Raw genomic sequence first — 25,795 nt, forward strand, 5'->3', positions numbered from 1 at the left:
TTGAGCTCACAAGCCTGGGTTTAGCAGGCCAATGCTCAAACCACTGAGCTATCCCTCCCCCCCAATGGTGTGTGCATTGTGAGCAGTGTTTCATTCTTTCTTACTGAAACTCCCAGCTCTTAGGATACTGATTACAGGTAAAGAAAAAGCCACCAATAACTTAAGAACAAAGCGAAGAATGAATCAAAATGAGATCAAGGGACTGGGGCCCGGGTGATTTTGGATGGAATGGAATTTTGTGCCTTTCCCCACCCCCCTCCCATCCAGGATCACAGAAGATAACTTGTGGGGGGGGGGTGCTAAACTGCCTGACTTGTCGCTAAACAGTGCACACTAGATAGCCTCTGTCCTCAGCTCACAGCACGGGGCCCCGGCAGGTAGAAGTTATTTTGTCGGTTAAAAGCGTGGCGGCCCCTTTAAAATCTTTCACATCAAACTCTTTCTAAAAGGCACGCATGTGTCATTTTCTTGTCGGTTGTTCTCGTGGGCTGAATTCCCTCCGGTCTCAGTCCAATTTGGGGCCTCATCAGAAGACTAATTTCCCCCCCACACACAGACCCCACCCCACTCAGGTTCTCTGCCAGGCGGATCTACTAACTCCGGAAAGACACGGAGACTTGTTCAAAGTTGGCGTGGACCGAGCTATTCTCGCGTGTTCCCAGCGGCTCTCGCTAGTTCACACTAGTTGCGTTCGACTCCAGGGGGGTGTTCACCCTTAACGGGTTGCTTCCTCTACCTAAACCCAAGATGTCATTCCCGTGTGCGTGGGAACAAGCCCGTGCTCCGGGAGCACGCCAGTGCTCCAATCCGGACTGCTAGGGTTCTGTTCTAAAGCGTGTAGACAAGGATCAGACGCCTTTCGGGAGGTGAATCACACATGATTTTGCAGAGGTTCACTGACAAACCCAGCACATTCCCCACACCTTTCCACCGGCCAATACAATAGGTGAGATATTGCTAGACCTAAACGCTGCCAGGCACCAGGAAAGTCCGATCCAAAGCCACTGAGTCCATTGCAGCCTCGTCTCTCTGGGGCTCTGAGCATCCCCAGGAGATGGCTCCCTGCTGGATAGATGCACGGGGTGGAAGGGGTGTCCGCAGGGCGGGTGCTGCGCCGAGCGCTCTAGGCTGGTGGGCTTGGCTGTGCACCGCCAGGATGCCCTCAGTGGGTGCGGGGCTGGCACAGCCCCCCGCCCCATTGCCAACCCCAGCGCCCTGCCCTGTTTACCGCCCCCCACCCCCGCCTGCATTCCGCCGAGCCCCTTGATTAAAAGGGCAGTTCTATTTCTCCAACGGAGGTGCCCTTTCTGCGCGGCCTCCCTATGCATTTGTCACTCAATCTCCTGGGCTGTGGCGCTCCGCAAGCTGCCCCCAGTTTCTGCAAACCGCCGCGGTGACAGACATTGCTCGGGGGATGGAAAGCGACGCGAATAGCCGCCCCCTCCCCTCCGTTCCCCCCCCCCCCCGCCCCTCTCCCCCTTTGAATTCCTTGCCACCGAGCTGAATAAAAGGGGTTGTTGTAAATTGAATTAGGGCCTGATTAATCTGCTCCCGCTCCTGCTCAGCCCAGCGGGGCGTCTTTGGCAGTGCAACCGCTCTCCCTGCAGGGCAGCCGGGCTCCGGCAGCCTGAGCGCAGCTTCCCTCCGGCCCCCGGCCCCCAGCCCTCTCCCCCTTGACAGCCCTGCTTCTGGATGGATTTGTTAACTCTTCGCCGTGAAACAGCCCGAAAGCCTCCCCCCGGGCGCTCTTACAGCTCCATCTCCCCGGGCAGCGCCGAGGCAGGATTACAGGAGCCTCATTAAAAGCCAAATTAACCCAGGACGCGGAATCGCCACGGGAGTTAGAGAGATTTGCCTGTCCCACACCCCACCCCCGCTCCGCGCACACACACCGAGGCAGGGGTGCAAGCCACGTTCCCGGCGCCCCCCAAAGCCATTGGTTTAGGGACAGGCTCCCCCTTTATATGGAGCACATTTGAGGGTCCCCGGGGAGCTGGCTCAGGGAGAAGGGCTGGGGTGCGGGGTTACATTATCCTCTCTGCAACCACCCCTTTGTTCAAAGCATTTTCCAAAGCAACTGGAGGGTGGGGATGGCTTCAGGTCCGACGCATCCTGCTGCTTCGAGGGGGAAACAGAGCAAAACGTGGGGGAGGAAGAAGTGATGTGGGTGGGTGCGAACCGAACACCTCCAAATTTCTTTTCCACTTTGGGGGTGACTTCTCAGGGAGACCTGCCGGAGGCTCCCTGCTCTCTGGGTTTCTCCCCCCGGAAAGGAGCTTGTTTTAAAATTATGCTTTTAAGCGTAGGGAAGTTTGAGGCTCCCCTCCCCCGAACGATGCGGTCTGACTGATCCTTTTCTTAGACCGTGAAACTGACACCCAGGCCAGCGGCGTGGTCGCGGGCTAGGGGGAGGAGGGGCTGGGCGGTGGGTTTGATGTTAAAATTATAGGTTGCGCAATGTGGAAGCTGCGGGGTTGCTCCGATTTATTTTCTTAGCTCTGGTCCAATGACACCTTCACACTCAGTCAAAAGCCGAGCTAGAACTTAAAATGCAAACTAGACCCTCCGACCCATCCCCTCCTGTTTTCTTTGATTGATTTCCCAAGTCAGTAGAGACTCCGGTTTCAAAAGTCTCGTTTGAGTCTTTCAAATGTCTCCAGTCGGTCTAGTTAAGGGGTCCCGACGCAGTGAAAAGCGTGGCTAGGCACTGGGAGATATTACATGTGTAATCGTGTGTCTGCAGCGTATTACATATAACTTTACATGTGTATGAATTTTATATAAGTGAGTATCCGAGAGTGTATTTACAAAAACCAGGCCTCTTTCTCCCTCTTTACCATCAAAGTAATTTTAAAAAATCATACGAAATGTTATACAATTGCACCGGGACCACCGTCTAATTTAACGATTCGGAACACTCTGCAATCAGTGTAAACCAGGATTGTGTTAGCACGAAGTATGTCCCAGCCAGGTCAGCTGGAGGTGCATTTTTCAATTGAGGGGCTTTGCAGACAACGTCAACCTGAGAGTGGAGATCGACGCTTTAATAAAAGCCGACCACTGGAAGCTGCATTTATTGATTAATCTTGTCCTGGATTTATTTACGTCTATTTGTTCATGCTCGGTCGGCAACCACCGTGTAAATGTCAAAGTTTCTAGCCGCTTGTTCGCATCGTTTTACGTCGGCTTTATCGATTTGATCCGGTACAAATCCCTTTCTCTGGAATAAAATCTTATTCTGAGATTTAAAAGTGCAGCGATGACAAAAAACAAAACCGCGGCAAATGTAAAATAGTGAGCTGTAGCTCACGAAAGCTTATGCTCAAATAAATTTGTTAGTCTCTAAGGTGCCACAAGTCCTCCTTTTCTTTTTGCCAATACAGGCTAACACGGCTGCTGCTCTGATACCTGTCATAGTTTGAAGTACTTGTGGCACCTTAGAGACTAACAAATTTATTAGAGCATAAGCTTTCGTGAGCTACAGCTCACTTCATCGGATGCATTTCCACCAAATGCATCCGATGAAGTGAGCTGTAGCTCACGAAAGCTTATGCTCTAATAAATACGTTAGTCTCTAAGGTGCCGCAAGTCCTCCTTTTCTTTTTTGCGAATACAAACTAACACGGCTGCTACTCTGAAACCTGTCATAGTTTGAAGTGAACACGAGAGGCCCTGGGGCGCCTCAGGTTTAAGCTAGCTCGCTTGGCTGCCCTTTTGATAGCTGGGGGGACTTGGGAACGAATGTGGCGAAGCGGTGGCTGTTTACGCCATTCCTGGGCTTTGTTCGTTCACCTCCTCGGTGACTGCTGACAGTGCTAGTCGGTCTCCTTCTCCAGGGAATTTTTTAAAAGATGCTTTTGCTGCAGTTTCGTAAATGCAATATATTTTAATCTATTCTGTCTTCAGTAACTATCTAATGCCCATTAAGATTAGTCGGGGGAAAAAATCACTTGCCATCTATGGAAACAATGGGCCCTTCGTTACAAACTGATGTCCCGTTGCCGGATCTCAGGTGAGTTTTGCCTGAGGGCTCGATCCTTCAAATCCTTCCCCAAGTGACCAGTCCCTGCTCATGCCATGGATTGCAGAGAGAAAGAGAGAGACTCCTCCGATAGCTTTTCAGCTGGCTACAAAAGCTTTGCCGGATCAGGACCTTCAGGGTGCGGCCCTATTTAATTAGCATCTTTTTGTATTAAAATAAAAAAGAGAGAGACGCCCCCGGGGGGCCCGATCCGGCAGTTCACCTAGGACCGCGTGGGAAAGCGCCGCTCAGGTGGGCGCTTTACGATGCAAAATGCCTCCTGGTAACATGAGCGAGCGTTAGGGTGGGCGCTGGAGCGGTACCCCCGGCGAGGGCTGGGAAAAGTGAGTGCGGGGCGGGCAACCCTTAAGACTTCTCCCGGGAGCTCGGGGGGCAGGTACAGTTACCCCGCGCATTCCCGCCGGCCTCGCTCGGTGCAGCCCAGAGTTCAGACAGCTCATCGCTGGAGTCAGCACAAAAGGGTCCCTGATTAGTTGGCCCCTTATCCAGCGGTGGCCGGCTGCAGCTCACACCCGTTCCCTTTTGATCAGCCCCGTCACGGGTACAGGAGCGGACCCAGAGGCAGATGCACCCACATGCGGTTTGGGATAGCCACGCAGAGATCCTCCCAGAGAGGTTGTTAGAAAGTTCAGATATTTGTGCTTAGGAAAGGAAAGGGGTAAAGTGACTGGGTGTGTGTGTGTGTGTGTGTCTGCCGGGGGGGGGGCGGTGTGGGTTAGTGGTACTGAAGGAAGGAGAAACAGAGAGATTTCCTTTGTTAGACAGCCGCAACAAGTTTTCTTTTTTAACCCCCTCCCGTGTAACGTTAGACCCCAGCGCTCCGGATTCATTCAGTATAAAAAGCCCTAACAACTGCATTCAGTGACACCCAAGTGCCGAAGTCTGGCAGTACAAGGCCGACAGAATCCAGCCCTTGGTTCGACAACAAATGCAGCACCGTTTTGTGGTATTTCTCTAAGTTAGTTAAATAAGTGGCAGGAGCAGTTAAGAGAATTGTACTGGTGTCGGAGTGAAATCTGCCGGGTGGTGGATCAGCAGGGACGGCGGATTCTAACTTCTACCTCCTCTGTAGCAAACACTGCAAATGGGAAACCTTTGCATAACACATTCCTGTTCATTATACTACAGCTAGTCTTTTAAATACCCAGCGAGTGATTTCTTAGGCCAGACAACTCACAGCAAGTATTTCTTCAGTTGTCTTCAACTCTAGCATATGTTTCTAGCTAACCTACTACAGATCAAGTTGCTGTTGTTTGAAAAATGGTTGTTTATGAACCTGATCAATGAAACAAACCATTTGACATGAATGATTAACACTCTCCTTTTGCCTCCTTCAAACCAAACCCACAGGGATTCAGCGCCAAGCTGACAGCCATGAACAAGGACAAGGTACAGTATCAGAGGGGTAGCCGTGTTAGTCTGTATCAGCGAAAACAGCAAGGAGTCCTTGTGGCACCGTAGAGACTAACAAATTTATTTGGGCATAAGCTTTTGTGGGCTATATACCATTTCATCAGATGCCTACTATATTTTTCACTCCATGCATCTGATGAAGTGGGTTTTAGCCCAGGAAAGCTTATGCTCAAATAAATTTGTTAGTCTCTTAAGTGCCACAAGTACTCCTTTTCTTTATGAGGTACAGTGTGTCAGACTCCGCTGAAGAGACCTATTTCTCTCCTGCTACTGAATATTCCTCCTGAATCAGATGGCAAAGCACATGACTTGACTGCCTGTATCTCTGCCCCGGTTTCCAGCGGGAAGGCCAGTTCATTATTTAAATATAGCCTGACAAAGGCTTTGGGGCAACTTTGTGCTGGTAAAACAATGGGAGGTGAATGGAAAGGAGCAGAATGTGGGAATGTCAGGACTTGTTGATGTGTGCTTGCATGCTTGTTTTTTCCCCTCCTCTCCATGAAAAGGGTCTGATTTTCACATCATCTGGATACTTTTAGCTCTCCACAGCAATGGGATGAACTGGGCTGACCTTCCTGGAGGTTTGCTTAGGGACAGAACAATGTTTGTCTTGTCCAAACACTATGAATTACTCAGTGCTCCATGACCAGCCCCACAATCAACTGATACAAATAACATGCACAATTAGGGGAGCCCTTTTAGAAAAGGGAAAACAATATATAATAATAAAGTGCAGTGAAAGGGAGAGGCAGGCTTAATCCAGCCACTATGGCTGGGCTGAGAATGGGGTGTCTGTGTTTATAGCAGTGTACACAGACAAGTGAGTTTGTGAGTACCTGCTAATACATGCTTTATGGCTGGGGTTTTTAAAGGAGTTGGGTGGCCAAATCCCTGTTAATTTCATCTGCTCTTTGGAAATCCAAGACATATGTGGGAGTCTCTTGCTCAGAAGAAAATATAGGGTGAAATCTTGGCCCTACTGTAGTCAATGGCAAAATGTTCCCTGACATCAATAGGGCCAAGATTTCACCCAGAACAGAGTGACACATTATTCTCATCAGATAGCCTAATAACCCACCAGTGGCAGAGGAGGCAGATCCACCTCTGGGTTATGGAGGGTCACCAGTGAGGAGGAAGGATAAATAATGTAGCCAGATCTAACCCACTGTACACTTCGTTTACATGGCACCATTTTGATCTTTTCCTCTTAGTGGGCTGGGAATAGAGCTGGGTGAAGATTTTTTGGTGAATAGTAAATGTGCTAAAAATGCATTCTGGGGGCACTGAAGCTATTCATGAATTTGGGCCAAACTCAGCAAATAGTTCTGGCTGAAAACCCTCCCTGACAACAACAATTTTTGAAATATCAAAATGATTCATTTTGAAAAAAAATCAAAATGAATTTCAAAATGAAGTGTTGACTCAAAATGATATTTTCAGAATGAAAAGTGTCATTTTGATTGCACATTTCTTTTCACAATATCATTTCAAATCGACAGTCAGAATGTTTTATTTTGATCCACTAACCCTGTTGTTTTTTTGGTTTTTGGTTTTTGGTTTTTCATTTCAGTCAGAAAAAACAGGGCAAAATCAGTTTTTTTCAAAATGAACAGATTTTTTTTATTTCACCTTCTGAACCAAAAAATAAATTATTTGCTTAGCTCATTTGGGAACAATTTGAGTTTTTAGTTGCAGCATCTGGTGCCCCAAGAAGGAGGAATAATATGGGAAACAGGATGGTTTGGAGTGTCTGAATACATAAATGATATTTTGGTTGTTTTTTCCTTCCTATGGGATTTTTAAAAAATTAAATAGCTCCCAGGATTCAAGGAAGGCTTTTGACTCTCCAGTGGTGGTTAGAAGTGACAAAACAAGGTAGAAAATGTTTAGATACGGTTATTTTACAACTATAGACTTATATACACTGGGCCGCGATTCATTGTTAACCAAAGGTACCCAAAACAGTACTTCCTAGATGCATAGATTCATTGATTCCAAGGCCAGAAGAGACCACTGTGGTCATTTAGTCTGACCTCCTGCATCACACAGACCATAGATAATTCTGGAATAATTCCTTTTGAACCAGACTATATCTTTAACAAAAACCAAAACCCAGTTTTGATTTAAAATCTCCAGTGACAGAGAATGCACCATGACCATTGGCAAATTGTTCCAATGGTTAATGACCCTCCCTTATGCATATGCAGTGGTGACAGCCACCTTGACAGACTGCATCTACCATTTACCTGTGACTCCATCGTCTTCACTCTGCCTATGAATCCCGGGCTTCTCAAATGTTTTCAGAGGGTACCACATCCTAAAGGAGATGGCCTCATAGACACTTCCCCCCCCAATTCACCATCACACAACAGCCCTGTGGCAACTACAGAAACGAGTTTCATGGAAATGTCTTATCAAGAAAGGATTTAATGTATTTTCAGTTTCTTTTAATGTGATTTAGAGTCCGGAAACAACCATGTGACACACAAGCTGTTCAAGTATCCATTTTAGGATTTTATACCACTGTTCATCACAGTCTGAGGCCCACATTGTAAAGGTATTTAGACACTTAACTCCCATTCAATGGGAGCTAGATATCTAAATAGCTTTTAGGATCTGGCCTCAGTGCCTAGGGTGGGATCCACGAGAGTATTTAGGATCCTAGATCTCAGACTTAAGTGCCTAAGTCCCAGTTTGGGCCCCATTGTTACCCGCAGAATTCCCGCTGAACCCTGCAGGTGCCTAAACTCATTCAGCACCCAAGTTTTTCAGAGTAAAAATTCCCTCTGCACCTAGGATTCTGCCCCTGGATCTGTGCACTGCTGCCTCCCTGTGGTTGTCCGGGCACCTATCTCCCACCTAACCCCTAGAGCAATTCACAAACCTGGGGAAAGATAGGAGTTCAGCTGCTTAAGTTGCGTGCAGGGCCTGACCCTGTAGGCATGGAGAGAAGCTGCTTACTAGATTGGGTCCCATTCAAAATCCAGGAGGAGGAAGAGTTGCCCACCTTATAATTTTCAGCCCAGTGGTTAGAGCACTCACCTGGGATGTGGGAGACCCAGGTTCAGTTCTCCCCTCTATGCTTAAGAGGAAGGGTGCTCCACCACTGGACTATAGGATATACTGATGTGTGGCTCCCTCACTCTCTTCTGTTGAAGTCATTGTACTGAGGATAAATAATGAAAAATTGAAGCAGGGAGGCTGGCTGTAGAGTCTTCCATCTCTCAGGTGGTTCCCATAACCACTGGATTACCCATTATGTCTCTCTCGGGCCCAGTGACTATTTTAGTATTTATCCACAGTGGAATAGTCATTGGGTGAGAGGGTCTGAGGTCAGCCCCCTGCTCCAGCCACTCTTTCATTATGCATTCACAGTGCAACAGCTTCAAAAGGAGAGACCAAGGAATCCCCACATCACAATATCCCGCAGCTGAGTGGCTAGAGAATGCTTGACGGAGACCCTTGTTCAAAGTCTGTCTCCCCCTCTGACAGAAAGGGGGGAATTCAACTTGAATCTCATACATTGAGAGGAGTGTTTGAACCACTGGGCTAAAAGTTATAAGATGGCCACTGACACCACTACCACCATCTCCTCCTCCATTTGGTGTAGAGCGAGGCAGGCACCTAACTTATGCCACACAAAGTCAGCTTCTCCCAAAAGTGGAATGTCTTATCCAAAGCCAGAATGGACTGTGTAGTGAGTCAGAGTGGCCTCCCTCCAAGCCTGACAGTGAGGGACCACTACAAACCCCTGGTGGGTGGAACCAAACCAGCTCTGCCCCTGCCAGAAGTGCACGGGCGGGACAGGAAGTATAGAGAGGTCCCCACAGCTCAGTTGGGGCCAACTTAGGGAAGGAGGCAGACATCTCAAGCCCTCTGCAGGACTCCAGACTAGGCCCTGAGCCGTCCCACATCCTGCCACCAGATGAGAGTAGTTACTGGGACTGCCATCAGCCATCTCCCCAGAAGCCACTAAGAGTGTGTGGCCCATGAAGCCGTGCCAACGGACTGCAGTATGAAGTAGCCCAGGAGAACCAGATGTTAGTCAGGTTTGTGCTGTCACAGTACAAATCAGTGTGTTTCGGTGGGATCCACCCTCCACTGTTAGGGCCCTGGGCTGGGACTCCCTGCTGCCAACCCCACCCCCAGGTTGGCTGCCTACTCACCCTAGGCTGGAAGACATGTGCCTTGTCTGTGGCCTGCCCCAACCAGGAGGCTGTGGGCCCCTAGACTGTGATTGCTATCTGCTCCAGCCCGAAGGCTGACACTAAAGACTGTTTGCTGCTCTACCCCGCCCAGAGAGTCAGAGCCCCAGACTAGTACTTGCTGTCTGCTCCAGCCAGGAAGCCTTTGGCAAAAGACTGCTCCTGGCTCTGCCCCACTCAGAGGGCCAGAGCTATAAACGGTGAATTGCTGTCTGCCCCTACCAAAAGGCTTGGGCTAGAGACTGCTTGGCCCCACCCAGAGAGCCAGAGCCTCTAGAGCGTCAATTGGCTCTTGTTTACTGTCTGATGCGATAAGGCAGAGTGGCCTACCTCCAAGCCTGACAGTGAGGGACTACATTACATTTGCACATCTCGTAATACTCATCCATCCATATGGGCTAATATATCTCATGAAATGCTGAGGTTAGAAATGGGTCCTTGATTTTACAGATGAGCTGGGACTGCCCCCTTCTATTGGGATACAGCACTTGTTTCTAGCTCTGGAGATCATGAAATAGCAGCTCTGAAGGGCTGGGAATTTCAAAACAGTATAAAGGATTTGTATACTTAGTTTCCATTAATTTAAATGGGAACTGGGCATCTAAATCTCTTGGGTGGCTTTGCAAATCTCAGACTAAACCTGCAACATTACTGTGTATTGGAAATAGAGGTGTTCACAAATTTACAAGTTTCAACAAAAATAAGGAGGGGGGAATTCAATGAACTATTTCACTGATAATTTCCTCCATTTTTTTTGACAGCTCTAGTATCGGTCAGAAAGTACTGAACATTTCAAAATTTTGATGAGGAAAATTTGCTGTGGATTTTTGGTGGAAACCACCTTTACTTTTATTAAAAAGCTACTTTGAAGACTGAAGTGATTTCAGTTGAATTTTTAGCACAAAGGCAGCCTGGCTCTAGAAAGGAAGGTTATTCATTTTAGGCCACAGTTTAACAATGTAGGAAAATAAAAGATATAAAAGACTGCAAAGTGACTGCAGGAGAGACTTATGAATCAGCATAGACCTCTCATCTTAGATATGTTTCTTCAAATGAAGATACAGAGAATATCAAAAAGGGTAACACCACAGATAAGGTGGCAAACACTACAGGCTGAGAAGGACTTTAGGGAATTGATTATGGAGAAGATGAGGTCAGCAACACACGAGGAAGGAATGGATAAATTTGGGAATTTTATGGCAACAAATATATTGGAAAGTGCTAAACAAACGGTGGGTGAATCAAAAGGAAAAACCTTTATTCAAAAATAAACTTGGTGGTGGAGCGAAAAAGTACAAGAAGTGATAAAAGATAAGAGAAAAAAGTTTAAACTCTGGCAAAGGAGTAGGAGCAAAGGAGACCTGGGGGAATACAAGGCAGTGAAGAAATTGGCCAGGAATGTAGTTGAGAAAGCAAAGGTCTTTGAAGAACTTTATGCTAGACTTGGAAGAAAGAAAGGGGAAAAAGATGCATATAGACTGGTGAAAGCATGGGACAGAAGTATTAAATATATAAAGGAAGTAAAGTTAATCAAAGATGAAACTGGTATTGTGTTGACTGATGGGTCGTATAAAAGATCAATGGAAAAGGTATTCTGAACTGCTTTTAAATGAAGAAAACCCAGGAGAGCAATGCAACTTCAAAGTAATGAATTTAGATCTAGTGGAGCCTATCACGCCAGATAAAGTGTCAAACGCTGTGAAAGAAAATGAAAAATAATAATGTCCTAAGCTCAGATGGAATCCCTAAGAAAAAGCTTGGAATAGAAGGCATCCATCTCCTGAGATCCCTGTTCAATTCAATCATGAGGTGGGAAAAGATACCAAATGTATGAAGGAAAAGCATCTTGGAGCCGATATACAAGGGAAAAGGTGATGCTGCTCGCAATGGTACAAATTATAGAGGTATAAAGCTGATGAGTCATGCAATGAAATTGTGGAAGAGAGTCATCAATAAGAGACCAAGAAGGGAAGTAGATATTAGTGCAAATCAATATGGCTTCATTCCAGGAAGGAAGGTCGAAAATAGATGCTGTTTTTGCCCTGAGGCAGCTAGTAGAAAAAATTAGTGAGAAAAGGAAAAATATTCACATGGTGTAGGTTGATCTGGAAAAGGCCTTTGACCAGGTTTCAAGAGAACTCATATGGTGGGGTCTGAGGGAGAAAATGGTACCAGAACTTTATGTGTGTGTCTTTCAAGCCATGTATATAGGTGTAACATTAATAGTCAGAATCTCTGGTGGTGAAACAGATGAACTATGGGTAAAAGGTCAGAGTGCACCAGAGATCAGCACCAAGCCCTTTCTGGTTTATCCTTGTTCTAAATATCCACACAAGCAACATACGGACGGAGGCAGCTTGGTACGTGCTGTTTGCAGATGCTGCCATTCTATGCAGTGAGAGAAAATATAGTTTAGAAGAGGATCTTGATAAATGGAGAAATGTGTTGGAGAGACATGGGCTCAAAATACACAAAGGAAAAACAGAATATTATGATATGTAATTTCAATATTGCGAACACTGAAAAATTATCTTTGAAATTAGATGGGCAAACAATACCGAAAACGCAGTTTGAGGTATCTGGGTTCCAGAATCCAGGAAAATGGAGGATGAAATTAGAGCTGGGATAAAAAATTCCTGGCTCAAATGGAGAGAGATAAGTGGTGTGCTACATGACTGGAAGATACCATTAAGATTAAAAAGGAAAAGTCTACAAAACAGTGGTCTGTTCAGTTTTAATGTATGGTGCTCAGTGCTGGGCAACAAAGAAGAAATGTGAGCAAAAGATCTGTTCCACAGAAACGCAACAATTGAGAAGGATGAGTGGTGCAAGCAAGAAAGACCATGCGAGGAATATGTGTATTAGACACATGATCAAAGTAACACCCACAACTGAAAAAATGAGAGAGTGCAGGCTCAGATGGTAAGTCATGGAAAGCTCAGTCCTGACAACTAAGTGGATAAGAAAGTCCAATAAACAGAAGGAAAGTCCAATTCTGAAGGAAAAAGACAGAGAGGCCATCCCCAGAAGAAGTGGTGGGATGTCATAAAGGCAGATACATTAGCATGTAGTGCCATAGAGGATACGTTTCTGAGCAGAGCACTTTGGAGGGAGAGGGCTCGCAGAGTGGACCCCATTTGATGGGACTAACTCAAGGAAGAAGAAGAATTTAACAAAGTAGAAAAGCACTTGGCTGACTTTAACATGTCAGTCCCGCTCACTCCAATGGGACTACTCACATGCTTAAAATGAACAAGTGCTAAATACTTTGCTGAATTGGAGCCATAGTAATCAAATCATATTATCATTTTAATTGCCTCAGCATTTTGAAAATAATCTTCCTGTAAAGCATGGAAATCCATGACACTGTGGCATATTTTCTCTTTTCCCCAGTCTAAGTCCCACCCTAAAAAGCAGCTAACCTGCAAAAACGTATTTCCATCAACACATCAGCCTGCCCTGCTGCTACAGTTGTAGACAGATGTTAAAGTGGCCAGGTCATACGTGAGCAGCAGGCTGATGAGGCCATTGCAATGGTACAGGAAGGGTGCCAGCTCATGAGAGTTCTCATGTTGAAAGCCCATTGTGCAAGGAGATATGGTTTATTTGCTGCTTTCAACTTCTTAGTGAAAAGGTGCATTCCCATGTGACAGCATCTTTGTCTACCCCTTGGACTGGTCTGTGCAGAGAGTTATGACCTGTTTGCTCATTTGGCACCTGTACTGCTTGCACTGGAATCAATGAGAGCTTTACGATTGATTTCAATGAAGATCTAGTCTGTGATGCTGGACCTGATCTCCACGCTCTCCATCAATGCCTAAGGTTCAGATCCTGCAGAAACTTATGCACATGCTTAGTTTTACACACTGTGAGTAGTGCTATTGATATTAATGGGACTACTCCCAGTGCAAAACATTGAGCACATGTGCAAGTCTCTGTAGGATCGGTGCCTGAGTTAAGGAATCAGAATCAGGCCCATAGTGACAGGCAGTGTTTAGTTTTGTATGGTTCTCAAGCTGCTTCCCTACACAGTTTGAAATCAGGATTCTCCACCCTCATGGTGCACTGGTTTTGTTTTATACTTACATGAACAAGGATGTGTGAAGAATGCCTGGTGTGTATGCATAGTTATTTGGTTAACACTGTATTTAGGCTTGGAAGGATTCAATTTTTATCTGTAAATGTCGATCGACTTCACCATGCATACACACTGATGAAAAAATATTTCCATCCATAATAATTGAAATTTACAGACAGGCAAAGTAAGAAAAGTGCTGCTTGAGAATTGATTAGGGTTTGATTTAAGGCCATTTACTTTGTGTATTTGATGTATGATGTTGACAAATTAGTGTTTTAGCAGTTATAAACTTTAACATTTTGAATCTCAGCATCTAGTGTCATCAAATAAGAATGGTAAAACCCATAATTTCGCACAACTATGAAAATTAAATTGATAACAATTTTAAAAATGCTTAAAAGTGAAAATAAACACGATCCATCAAAGTTATATAAAAAAATATCGAATTCTGCCCATCCTGACTTTACTATATAGATTGAGGAGCGGTGGCCGAGTTGTTAAGGTTCTTGACTACAGTTGTGGGTTGGATGATCTCACACTTAAAGGCTTTCTCCAGTTTACCCAGATGCAAAACAAGTGCCTGATCCACTAGGTTAGGGGCACCAGAGGTGGTCAAATGTGACGCTGGCCAAAACACTTGTGTGTCGATGGCTATGGAAACTGATGCACCTGTGTCAGCCTCCTGAACCATCTGTAGCTTGGAGCAAACTTTGACTTTGAAATAAGGTTGGCATTTATGAGCCCTAGTTCAGCAAAGTAGTAATCGCAGTAAAATCAATGGAATTATTCACATGCTTAAAGTTAGGTATGTGTTTAAATACCTTGCTGAATGGGGCCATAATTACCCCAAAATGAAATGCAATTAATTGCTCTTCTTATATACTAGGTTTCATTAACTGAATATTTGATACTCACCTTGTAGAACCTTTCTCAGATGCATTTCTTTAATCCACACACTTTATGATCCTTACAAAAAAACCCAGACAGTCTCTAAACACCTGTCAGTAAAGATTTACTAGCAGAGGTGCCATAGCAGTGAGGGCTCATACTTCTAAGATTTTGTTATTTTTACAATGTACTATGCTTATAAGGGCCTTATAATGGGTGGCCATAAACCATGCTGAACAATTGTCAAAATAAGTGGAAAAAGTACATGTGGTGATGCATTAGTCTTTATTTTTACAGTATTTGCTAACTTACTTGGTAATTCACAATAGTCAATAATTTGTAACAGTCTTGTCATTAGTCTGCATTAGTAAGAGTCTCCTATTATATATTATTGGGAGCATTCACTTCTTGAGTGCCTCTGGCAGCTGCATGCAGTATTACAGGCATTTTCCTGCTCCTGGCATCCCTCTAGATTATCAGCCTCGCTTGACAGGAGTGGCATAGCCCTTCAGCCAGGTCATACAATCAAAGTGAATCCCTTCAGGGGTAGCAAAATTGCAACAAACCTGTCTATCTGCCCTCACTAGGGTCTTCAGCCCCAGCTCTGGGCCTGTTAAATTCAGACCTTCACTTAGGCTTTCAAACAAGACTTGTGCACTTCTCTGGGCCAAGTCCTATATTTTTACCCATTCCTTCTAGATTTTAAGATCTCGGGGGCAGGAACTGGCTTGACATTGGAGTACAGGGCAGCACAGACTACACTGATCAGATTGGAGAGATGATAAATAGGAGTTACATTTCCTTACATAGATAAAACTCCCATTTAATTGACTATTTTGAATGAGTAAGGCTGAGCAGGATTGGGCCTTTTAATAGGGTGCGTGCACACACATTCAACAGATAAAATGTCCAGATTTAACTCATAAGGAGAGAAATCTCCAGCCATGTATGTTGCTTGGGGCATGATGTGTCCACTAGCCAGGTTTTTTTAAATGATCTAGAGATGATTACAATGGTCCCTTCTGGGTTTATACTCTGTGAATCTGTAACGCCAATTCAGTATCCAAAATAATGAGTTTAAATGGTAAAAACAAAGCTGCAGTCTCTACAGAGATACCCCATGGCATACAAAGACTCCAGAGCCAATGAATAATTGAAATTTGCTAGGGCTTCAGTGTCACTCCCTCATCTTAAATTATAGAATGATAGAAACGTAGGGCATGAAGGGACCTTGAGAGATCATCTAGTCCAGCCCCCTATGCTGAGGACAGAACCGAGTAAACTTAGGCCATGCCTGACAGGTGTTTGTCCAACCTCTTGTTAAAAACCCCCAATGACGGGGGATTCCACAATCTCCCTTGGAAGTCTATTCCAGAGCTTAATTATCCTTATTGTTAGAAAGTTTTTCCCTAATATCTACCCTACATCTCCCTCGCTGCAGATTAAGCTCTTTACTTTTTAACCTACCTTCAGTGGACATGGAGAACAATTGATCATCTTCCTCTTCAGAACAGGCCCTTTAGCATATTTAAAGCCTGTTATCAGGTCCCATCTCAGTCTTCTTTTCTCAAAGCTAAACACAACCAGTTATTTTAACCTTTCTCCATATGTCAGGTTTTCTAAACCTTTTATCATTTCTATTGCCCTCCTCTGGACTCTCTAAAATTTGTCCACATCTTTCCTAAAGTATGATGCCCAAAACTGGACACAGTACTCCAGCTGAGGCCTCACCAGTGCCAAATAGAGAGGAACAATTACTTCATGTGTCTTATGTACAGCACTTCAGTTAATAGACCCCAGTATATTAGAGTTTTTTGCAACTGCATCATATTGTTGGCTCCTATTTAATTTGTGATATACTATAACCTCCCGACCCTTTTCAGCAGTTATTCCCCATTTTGGAGTTGTGCCTTTGATTTTTCCTTCTCAAGGGTAGTACTTTGCACTTCTTTTTACTGAATTTCATTTTTATTGCTTTCAGACCAATTTTCCAATTTGTCAACATCTTTTTGTTTCTAACCCTGTCCCCCAAAGAGCTTGCAGCCCCTCCCAGCTTGGTCTCATTTGCAAATTTTATAAGCAATACTCTCCACTCCAATATCCAAGTCATTCAAGAATATGTTGAATAATAGCAGACCCAGGGCAGGCCCTTGCAGGGCCCCACAAGATACACCCTCAGAGTCTGATAGTGAACCACTGACCATGGTTTTCGGCCAGCTGTGTACCCACCTTATAATAAATTCATCTGGACCAATGGTTCTCAAACTTTTGTATTGGTGATCCCTTTCACACAGCAAGCCTCTGATTGCAATCCCTGCCCCCATAAATTAAAAACACCTTTTTTATATTTAGCACTATTATAAATGCTCGAGGCAAAGCAGGGCTTGGGGTGGAGGCTGACAGCTTGTGACCCCCTTGAGGGGTCACGACTCCCAGTTTGAGAACCCCTGATCTAGACCACATTCCCTAATTTGCTTATGAGAATGTCATATGGGACTGTGTCATAAGCCTTACAAAAATCAAGACATAGCACATCTACTGCTTTCCCCTATTTACTAGGTCCGTAACCATGAAAAAGAAAGAAATTAGATTGGTTTGGCATGATTTGTTCTTGACACATCCATGCTGGCTATTGCTTACTACCCTATTGTCCTCTAAGTGCTTACAAATTGAATATTTAACCACTTTTTCCCAGTATCTTTCTAGGTATTAAAGTTACGCTGACTGGTCTATAATTCCTGAGGTCATCTTTGTTCTCCTTTTTAAAGACAGGTACTATGTTTGCCCTTCTCCAGTCCTCTAGGACTTCACTATCTTCCATGAGTTCTCAAAGACAACTACTAATAGTTTCAAGATTTCTTTGATTAGTTCCTTAAGAACCCTAGGGTTAATATCATCAGACCCTGCCGACTTGAATACATCTAACTTATCTAAACTCTTTAATCTATTCTGGTTTGTGTTCCTTCACCTGTGTTATTAATATTGTGTTGAGTATCTGGTCACCATTAACCTTTTTTCCCCCTATCAAAATAGGAATTAAACACCTCAGCTTTCTCAATGTCATATTAGCTGTTCTTCCCCACGAAGTAGTGGACCTACACTAGCCTTCATCTTTCTCTTGCTCGTAATGCATTTATAGAACCTCTTTGTATTGCCTTTTATATCCCTTGCTACTTGTAACTCATTTTGTACCTTAGCCTTTCTGCTTTTGTCCCCATATGCTTTAACTATTTTTTTTGTACTCATGCTTAGTAATGTATCCATGTTTTCACTTTTTGTAGGACTTCTTTCTGATTTTCAGGTCATTAAAAAGTTCTTAATGTAAGCATATTGGCCTCTTAGGCTCTGTCTACACTGAAGTTAAAAACCCGTGGCTGGCCCAAGCCAGCTGACTCAGGCGCATAGGGCTCAGGCTAAGGGGCTGTTTAATCATGGTGCCCCTTAGCCAGAATCCTGCAAGCCAGACTCAGCTGGCATGGGCTAGCTGCAGGTGTCTAATTGCAGTGGAGACATACCCTTACTGTTCTTCCTTTCTTTGCTTTGCACTGGGATAGCTTTCCATTATGCCTTAAATATTGTCTCTTTGAGAAATTGCCAGTTTGCCTGAGCTGCTATTTCCCTTCGATTTTCTTCCCATGGGACCTTACCTACCAGTTCTCTGAGCTGTTAGTTTGCCAACATGAATACATCTATTTATCTAAGTAGTCCTTCACCTTTTATGTGCTTTCCTGAAAGAAAAAGGAATAATAGGGAAAAGACGTCCTATATAACCCAGTGATATTGGGTCGGTAACTGGGGAATTAAATAAGAGTTGTTGCTGTTCTGACTGCATATGATTACATTCTAATCTCAGTCATCAAGCCATGATCAAAAAGAAAAAGGAATCGATGAATCTCAGATGGGAAATGCCTATTATCACCACCATCATTATAATCAAAGATAAGATATAATTACATGCAACATGTCTGGGAGCCTGGTGACATGTACACGGCAGCATTTTAAATGGACATTAAACCTTCTGAGGATATATCAGCTCGTGGTTATTAACTGTTATTAATTAATATAGTGTCAAATTAACCTTGCGCTGAAATATTTTTCAGCCTCGTGTCAAATTAAATCACTAATCAGCAACGCAGACAGCAGGTAGCCACATATTATCACGGATTACTAAAATAAAATATTTTCCCAGCTGAGATTCATACATTCCCTTTTCTTTGCAATCAATTTGTTATAAAAAAGTCTAGAAGAAGAAGAAACTGCAGCAGTACAGGACACAATAAAAGCAGAATCCATGTGTTGGTATATTCACACAGAAACTTTTAAGATGCCTCACTACCATTACAAGACCCCTTTTGTCCCCACGTTTCCTCCCCCCTTTAAGGCAGCGGGATCCCCCCCCCCCCCTTAGGCAGCACGCCCTGGACACAGGAAGCATCAGGCAAGGCGCTGCGCTACCATATGGCTGTGCAGCCCACCAGGAGGGAAGCGGCCTGCCTGAAAAGCCGCCGGCTCCGGGGCTCGCAGAGGGGGCTGCGGGCCAAGCCCGTCACCGGGGCCATGTGTCCCGCTGGCTGCGGGGAGGAGCGGACGGGGCTGCCGGTCGATGGGAGGGAAGATGGGTTAGTGGAGGGGGACTGACGGCGACTCTCCTTGCGCCGCATGGAGCCCGCAGCCCGGGGGAAGGCCCCAGGTTGCGATCGCGGAGCTCGGGCCGGCCTGGGCTGAGCGAGAGGGCCCCGGAGCGCGGCGCCCTGGCTCGGCTGGAGGCGGACACGTGCTGCGGGCGCAGCCGGAGCTCCGAGCAGCCTCCTGGCGGGGCAAGCGGGCGCTGTCCGCTCGGAGAAAACCCGCGATCCTGATGCCCGCGGGGCCTTTCGAGGCCGGGCTGCGGCTCTGCAATCCCGGTCCGCACGGCAGGGCACCCCCCGGACAGCCCTGGGGCGCGCGGCGGGTTATATGGAGAAGGAGCCGGTGCCTGCAGCTCTAGTGTTAATGTCCTGCGCAGATTTCTGCCGGGTGTGAAGAAACCATCCCCTGCCAAGAGCGAGGGGGAAAGGGGCCGGTGGCGTGAAACCCGGCCAGCAAACAAACGGCTACAAATATTTGCTTTAAAAACCCCCAATACTGGGGTTGGGTTGCTATGGAACAACATAACCACGCGATGCAACGAATCCGATGGGATCTTAATTTGAGCGATTTAAATTATGAACTGCTAGTGCAGGGAAGAGGGTTTCATTGAGTAACTTTCAGAGAGAAAATATATATCAAATGAATTATATTTATATATATATATATATGTATATTCATTTGATATGTTATTCGTGTGTGTGTGTGTGTATATATGTTTCATAATAGCAGCCGTGTTAGTCTGTATTCGCAAAAAGAAAAGGAGGACTTGTGGCACCTTAGAGATTAACAAATTTATTAGAGCATAAGCTTTCGTGAGCTACAGCTCACTTCATCGGATGCATTTGGTGGAAATGTTTTTTTCCACCAAATGCATCCGATGAAGTGAGCTGTAGCTCACGAAAGCTTATGCTCTAATAAATTTGTTAGTCTCTAAGGTGCCACAAGTACTCCTTTTCTTTTTGTATATATATATATACATACACACACATACATACAGAGAGAGAGATCTAATTGATTAGCTTGCAGAGGGATATACCATTACAAATACATTGACATATATTTATATTCAGAAAGGGAAATGCAGTCAGATAGATAGGGTGGATGGGGATGGATAGACAGACAATTCTGAATGATACAGGAGGCTGAATTTCCATCGGTGGATCTATTTGATGTTTTCCCCAATTCGTTAAAGGCTCTGAGGACACGGCATGTCCGCTAAGCAGAAAGTGTTTGTGGAATCGCTTTGCAAGGGAAGAATTTACTGAGTAAGAAAAGTGTTTGTCATGTCACTGCAGCGTTTTCTTTTGAACCGAGGGGATTCTTTTAACCTCTTTCTTTTTTGTCGCCGTGCGCGAAGCAGGAATTGATCGAAACGGCCCTATTTGATCATTGGGGCTGGATCTAGGCAAAAACTCGCCCCCGTTTTGGTGGCTGTTTTTTTTTTTTTAAGTTGTGCAAACTGTAACGCCTGCCGCAGAGCCTGTGAGGCCATGGTGCGTGCTCTCCGGTGGGTTTCTTCCCCCCTTTCTCTTGAATCTCGGGAAAGAAAGAGCGAGTAGTGCACTTAAAACGGAGTACTTTTTCTCAGGCTCGCCTTCAAACACTTGTTGCCTTTGCCTGCACAGGGACATGGTGCCTGGGCGAAACCTGCAGCATTTTTTCCAGTTGTGCCCGCTCCCCGGAAAAAGTTCGCATCCTTCAGCTGCCTTGCAAAAATTCCTCTGTGGGGAGGAAACAATGGGTGATAGCATAAGATAGCTCTACGGGTTCCTTTTATCCAGGACTATCCTTGCATCTGGCTTTTTGGTAACCGCCCTTGCTCATGTCTACCCGAGAGAGGCTGTAAAAGAATCTCCCCTGTCTAGACCAGACTGGGCTTTTTGGGCGGTTGCAAACTGAAAACTCTCAAAACTTCGAGCTAAATTTCACCGTTGCCTCTCAGAAGCTTTCCCTAAAGGTGCCGGTTCAGACCTCTCCGGAATTAGATCCAACGTGAAACCCATTGATCTCGCTCCAGTCCATTTCTGCTCTCGAACGGGAGCAGCTGCCCACTCGGTCTGTTTCAAGGCTAAATATGATTCTCCACAGGAGCCTGTACACTGGGTTATATCACCCCTCCACCCCACCCACGCCGACACACAAAGTATTAAAAAGAATCTTGAAAATCGGAACATTATAAAGCGGCGTGTAGGGAAGTTCTGCCTCCGCGGAAACTCCCCTGAAGTTAACGGGATCCGATCCTGCTCCCAGTAAAGTCAATGAGGAGTTTGGCCAGGCTATGAAGTGCAGAAAACGACGGCCCTGCCGAGAGATATGGAAGTTTGATCGCTCTCAGAGTTTAAGGGCAAATGAATATGTTCTACTGCTCTGATACTGTGATCATTTTGTGGGGACTCAATTTTAGATCCTGCCCCTTTCACCTCGGATTTGAGGCCAGGGTGCGTCCGAGGTGAAAGGATTGGGGGGGGGGGGGGGAGGAGGGGAGGGGAGAAAAAAGGGGGAACTCGAGGTAATGTATTTAAATCGCAACTTTTAATAAAATCTACACTATTTCAAAAGTCAAATAACTTTCAATGTTTGCATTCTTTACAGCTTTTTTCTTCTATTTTTAGCAATAAACTATTATTTTCACGTCTGTCTGCAAACTATTTCTTTTTATTTTTAGGGGAGGAGAACACGATAAAATTTTCCCCTCCAAAAAAAATATTATTTGGAAGCTTTTTTTTTTCTCCCCCAAGTAATTGTAAGTTTTATGGAAATCCAAAGAAGACCCCAGTTTGAAATAATCAGGAGCGATTTATTCCTATAGAGTGACAGTTCTTTTGAACAGTAACCGAATGGCATTTTCTGTCTTTCTGAAAGCTTTTCTTCCAGATTTTGTTCAGATTAGGCTGGGGAGATGAATGCAGGCATTATCCAGCCCAGTAGCTATTCTGAAATGCCAAATTAATTACCAAGGGCTGAATCAAGGCGATGGGGACTGGAAAGAGGGGCGGCGAGGTAGGGGGAACAGTTTTAGGTGTGAAAATATCGGTGTAATATCTGAAATCCAGAGAATAGATTGAAAACGCGGAAACTCTGACTGGGGTGATAGCGGGCAAAGGGCAGGAGTTCTGTTTGGTTCGGCATTGCGGGGGAATTCTCTAAAACCCAGGCCCCTCCAGCCACTTGGTGACTTGCTTTAAATTATTGTTTCCTGTCGCTCAGAAATCAACACACTTTTATAAAGCAGCGATGACCTTCCAGATTTCAGGTGGAAAACGATGTCAGAGGGAAATAAAATCTGCTTGCACTAATAACTAAGTGGACACGATTAGCAGTGGGGTGAGGGTGAGGAGTTAGAAGGAGTTTGATAAATTGTTTTGTTTTGTTTTGTTTTTTTGGCAACAAAAAGAGAGGAAAAAGAGTTGAAAAAAAAGGGGATAAAGACACCAAACTTCAAACTCAAGGACACTGAATCTCATGACCCAGATATTCACCAGGCTTTGCTTTTATGTCCTTCAGGGCCAGGAGGAGTTTGTGTCTGACTTTCCAAACCCGTCGTTTATTTTGTCTCCTTTCTCACAATAGTAAAGAAGCCCCCACGAAAAGACACGGGGCTTTTTCTGCCTAAACGATACACACAATTATCTAGACCCCAGCCTGCATGGAAAACGATAGAGCGGATACACACGCACAAAGTTTAGCCCACAGGAGAGTCAAACAAGAGAAAGCAGAACGAGAAGCAGCAGCAATGTCATCCTATTATACATCAAATAAAAGGCACTGGATCTCCTCCAGGCAAACTGCAGCCGGCTCTTACCTTCTGAGAGACAGCCCAGTGCTGGAGGAAGTATTAGTGTATTCCGCTATTTAGGTCTCACAATCAGGGAATGATCAAGAGTTTGGGGAGCACGTCCCCTTTAAGATGCTCTTCCAAAATAGCCCACCACGTGGTGTCTAGCCGACTCTCCTCCTTGCAAAGCAGTCCTCTACCTGCAGAGAAGCCCCCAGAGCTGCAGAGGAGACACAGTGAGCTAAGGAGTGGGAACAAGGCTCTGAATGGTCAGGCTGTGTAGCTGAAATTTGTACCATGTCTGCTGTGGCATTTTGCCTTCGGCTGAGCCATTGGGGAGGGAGACTGTTAGGGATTTCATGCTTCTGTGAGCTCCAAAGGGCTAAATCAGGGAACCCTTGCACATCCAAAAAATGATCAACCAGTTGATTCTCTTGGGCCAGTTTTGTTTTCAATGAAAAGATAAAGGAGGAGGGAGGGGGAGCGTGCGTGTGTGTGTGGGGGGGTGTTGTTCCAAAAACTTCCCAGAGCACAAACATACCTGGCATGGTTTGCATTGCCCAGTGCCGAAGGTTACAAAAATACCACAGAGAATGGGTGGAAGAATAGAATGCATGATTTAAAACTCTCCTCACAGGAACCAGGAATGCTGAGTGCTTTCAACTTAGCAAGTGCCGGAAAAGGCTGGAAACTTAGACTGGGGGGATGGGGGGGGGACAGGGACAGAAAAATAACTGTGTGTGTGTGGGGGGGTGGAATTATACTCCTGAGAAGTTGCACAAGTAGCAAATTTGTAGGAATGTGTTGACATTTCCATTTGCAATTAGCAAACAGGGAAGGTTTGGTACATAAGGTGTTTAAAGGCTCCAGATCCCACTAGGAATCTGAAGAGGGATAACAGGGAAAATTAGAAAAGGAATTCTGGCTAGCAGAAATTTTCTCTGCTGCCTTCATACACCATGTCTGTGTTGTTACTAACATAAATACATTTCAGCTCACAGTTACATTTTATTATTAGTATTATGGCAGTGCCTAGAAGCCCGGATTGATCAGGGTCCCATTTTGCTGGGTGCTCAGAGGACTGAAAACTTGGAAAGCACCTGGACCAGATGGGATGCATGGATTCTGGCTGAAACGCCTAACAACAGTCCATGACTGTTTACTTGAACAACTTAATAAAATCTTTGAAGAATGGGTGCCCAAGATGGATGTGACAAGGAGAATCATCCTCATACAAAAAAGAAAGAAGGCCGCAGTGATCCTGTGAATTACAGACTAATCATGCGTTCGCCAACTATGTGGAAACTTCTACCAGCAATTCTGGCAAAGAAGATCCAGACAGTGCTAGCTCATAATGGAATGCTGCTTCCTGAGCAAAAAGTCTGCATAGTAAACATGAGAAGGACAAAAGAGTGCCTCAGGCTGAACACAAGGATCACAGAAGATGCAAAACAAAAAAATAAAGAGGTAGAGATGATGTGGCTAGACTACCAAAAAGCATAGAACAGCATCCCACTTTTGTGGATTGTTGTGACATTGAAATGCACAAGGTTGATCAAAAGATCATTTCCTTTCTGCAGCAATCTGTGTTTAACTGGAACATATGAGTCTAACTGGAAGGGATTCTCATTGATGAGGTCCAAATTAAAAGCAGAATCTTTCAAGGGGATTCCTTATCACCAATGTTGTGATGCTGCCATTGACATCCATGCTCTGTGAGATAAATTGTGGTTATCATATCAGCAAAGAGCAACCAGTTAACCATTTGCTATACGTGGATGATCTGAACATATATGTATGATTACAAAAGGAGATGCAGAGATAGACAAGGTATAGAAAAGTTTGGTGAAGATAGAAGGCCTAATTATGTGTTGGTGTCTGTAAAGAGGGGTAAATTGGTACCATCAGATGGCATATAAGTTAACAAAGATACTATCCAAGATATTTCTGAGCATGGCCCCTCCAAATACCTTCGAATCAGGGAACTATTGCAGTTACTACATAAGGAAGTCAACGAGAAGTGAGGAAAGAATATTACAGATGAATAAGAACTACTCTAAGGACAAAACTCAACGCGAAGAATTTCATCCAAACCATAAATATACATGTGATACCAAGAGAGTGGTACACTGCCAGAATGATCAAATGGAATCAAGAGGAGACGAAAAATTTGATATGCAAACAAAAACGCTCCTGGCAATGCAGAGAGCAACAAATATCAAACCAGTCGTGGATGGAATGTGCGTCTGATGATGTGACGGAGGAAAAGGTTTTCTATCTGTGGAGGAAGTAAATGACAATGAAGATTACAACATCAAAATGTACAAGGAATCAGCCAAAGTAAAAAATCATCTGGCCGCGATAACAAGCAATGGCCAAGTATGCATCCCAGACTAAGAAAGCATAAAAGAAAGGAGAAAGCAAATTGCCAAAGAAAGACTTGAAAGATTTACACAGAAATTAATGCATGGACAGTGGTGGAGAGAGATAGAACCCATTAGTGATCAAAGATTAACAAATTCATGGCTTGTAGAAGAATACCTCAAAAGAGAAAGAGAGATCCTCATTATGAGTGCATAAGAGCAGTCCTTTAAGGCTTAATTATGTTTGAAATAAAATGTACCTTATAGAACTGGTCCCCGAACTGCAGAATGTGTTCCAAAAAGGAAGAGATGGAGGAACATGTGTTCAGCACCTGCAGGAGCCTGGCTGGGAGAGAATATATAAACAGACACAGTGAGGTCGCCAAGTGTTTGCATTGGAGC

General features: G+C 44.8%; 1 protein-coding gene across 1 annotated transcript in view; it reads right to left on the bottom strand.

The window, feature by feature from the left end:
• Positions 1–23,294, bottom strand: part of NTN1 (netrin 1) — a 234,338-nt gene extending 211,044 nt beyond the window's left edge. Inside the window, exon 1 of the mRNA XM_038372635.2 lies at positions 23,058–23,294. The gene's annotated coding sequence lies outside the window, so the exon portion shown is untranslated. The remainder of the gene's footprint in view (positions 1–23,057) is intronic.
• Positions 23,295–25,795: the final 2,501 nt, after the last annotated feature.

Source organism: Dermochelys coriacea, chromosome 14, assembly GCF_009764565.3.
Source record: "Dermochelys coriacea isolate rDerCor1 chromosome 14, rDerCor1.pri.v4, whole genome shotgun sequence".
Lineage (NCBI taxonomy): Eukaryota > Metazoa > Chordata > Testudines > Dermochelyidae > Dermochelys > Dermochelys coriacea.